The sequence below is a fragment of the Siphateles boraxobius genome, unplaced genomic scaffold (genome assembly GCF_051911475.1).
Source record: "Siphateles boraxobius isolate OS27281-9 unplaced genomic scaffold, OSU_SipBor_1 18, whole genome shotgun sequence".
Taxonomy (NCBI): Eukaryota; Metazoa; Chordata; class Actinopteri; order Cypriniformes; family Leuciscidae; genus Siphateles; species Siphateles boraxobius.
Genome location: NW_027508788.1, coordinates 720,479 through 722,835, shown reverse-complemented (window position 1 = coordinate 722,835; position 2,357 = coordinate 720,479). Strand labels below are relative to the sequence as shown.

At 37.5% G+C, this 2,357-nt stretch overlaps 1 pseudogene across 1 annotated transcript; it reads left to right on the top strand.

Annotated features, from left to right (window-relative positions):
- Nucleotides 1–731: 731 nt before the first annotated feature.
- Nucleotides 732–1,364, top strand: LOC143740751 (glutamine synthetase-like; annotated as a pseudogene). Its single transcript, XR_013204891.1, has 2 exons — nt 732–898; nt 1,036–1,364. The product of XR_013204891.1 is annotated as a glutamine synthetase-like (transcript).
- Nucleotides 1,365–2,357: the final 993 nt, after the last annotated feature.

The following is a 2,357-nucleotide window of genomic DNA, read 5'->3' as shown; positions in this document are numbered from 1 at the left end:
GTTCAATAGGGTCGGCAGTCTTACAAAGAGATCAATAGCAGGATTAGTTTTAACATTATGTAACCAATATCGACATTAAATATTCGTTCAAAATCACCGTGCATTAATGCTGCATATTTATACCTGAGAATGCTTTGACGCGTTCCCACAGCTTATGATGCCTAAGGGACGTCTGCCAATTCCACTAACTGCGTTAAACGTAGCCTATAATTTGTATTTAAAATTACTTTTCACATCCCAAAGCTTGTAGAAGGTTCCTATTGGCAATGCTGATCTAGTAGCCTTGAGTATATTAACTCATCTAAGAAAATGATTCATAAAACTCATCAGTTGAGCCTATGTTTAGCTACTTTCTTCACTGACACAGACGAAAATGAAAAGACTATCAGTTCAAAGTTCAGCTTTAGGAGGGGAAGAAATACGGCAGGATAAGGAGACAGAGAAAAAGAAAGATTAAGATGAGAGAGCAGGTATTGAGAAATAATCTAATGCACACTGACATGGTTTTAAAGCTATTTATTATCATTTTTTTTGGCCTTCAAAAGTCTTAAATTGCACATATGTAGGTCAGAGAAATCAATTTTCTTGGGGGACCATGCCCCCGAACCCCCCTAACTACCTAACATTTAAATGCACATGGCTGTGGGGGGTGGGGGGTAATGTGGGCTGATGTGGCTACAATGCCAGCGCTCAATTTTTGGCCCAGTGTTCAGCAATTTTACCGTAAGGAATTGAGATGGGAGATCATCTGTGGGTGGCACGTTTCCTGCTACACAGGGTGTGTGAAGATTTCGGAGTGGTGGCCACCCTGGATCCAAAACCCCATGACAGGAGACTGGAACGGAGCCGGTTGCCACATCAGTGTGAGCACAATGCAAATGAGAGAAGGAGGAATTGAGTATGTACTCACTTATGCATACACGCATACACAATCATAAAAGTCAGAGAGACTAAATACATCTGTAAAACAGAGAGTGTGAGTTGTTACAGTGTTATTGCCATGTCATCTAACCTCCATCGTCCTCCTCTCATCAGGCACATTGAGAAAGCCATCGAGAAACTCAGTAAGCGACATGCAGAGCATATTCGAGTCTACGACCCACACGGTGGAGAAGATCAGCGTCGCCTCACAGGTCATCACGAGACCGCCAGCATCACTGATTTCTCAGCAGGTGTTGCTAACCGCGGGGCGAGTGTCCGTATCCCTCGTCAGGTGGGTCAGGATAAATGCGGTTATTTTGAGGATCGCCGTCCTGCCGCCAACTGTGTCCCATATGCCGTGACCTGCGCAATGGCCCGAACATGCATGCTGGAAGAGGAGGAAGACTTGAAATAATGGAATTTTGGAAACAATAAATAATCGTTTACAATGTTAGAACGAATACTCATTTAATATTGCATATATTTACATTTAAGAATTAAAATATAAATCAACAAAATAAAGATCAATAAAATAGAACAATAAATACACCAAAACTTGGCTTGAATTCTATCACTGATGACCATATAGGCGCAATAGTTGCAATAGTTAGCTTACACTTACAAAAGTTTCATAAATTAGCTAACTACCTTAGTTTACATGAACTAACAATGAAAAATACTTCTAAAGCATTTGTTAATTTTCAACATTTACAAAAACATTTTTAAAATCAAAAGATGTATCTGTTAATATTATTTAATATAACTGGGCTAACATGAACCAACAATGAACAGTTCCAATTTTATTAACAAACGTTAACAAAGATGAATAAATACACAAAATGTATTGCTCTTTGCATTAACAAAAGTTAACTAATGGGAGATTATTGTTACCCATTATCTCAAATCTTTGTGACATGCACACAAGTGTCCCTTGGTGTTATTGCTGTTCTTTTAGCTGCCAATAAGAGGGCGTAATAGGCAAGTGTTTGTTATAACCTGTTTTGTGGAAAAGATTAACGAGCAGAAAACTTTTTTATTAAAATGTTTTAATAACACAGCTCTATTAATCAATCTCAGTTGGGTTTTTTTTCCAGTAAAAATGTCTACACATCCATTTAACAAGATAATATGTAGCGCTACCTCAGAATAAAATTGGCAAATTATAGGCCTATTAATAGGCTACTTGTTTTTTTGTAAATAAGACTATAGCTAGGCCTATACTTAATATGTTCCCTTATTCAATTTTGACGATTTGTTTGTTTAAAGGATTAACTTCTAAAACTAAAATAACAGTTTCATTTTTTTTTATGTAACTTAGGCAATAGATGTAGATGCCGATAAGGCATGTTGCTATAGGCCCTATACATCTTATCAGCGGCTGATGTGGGTTAGACTTTCTACCTTTTATCTTGTATTTCGAACAAATACCAATTTGA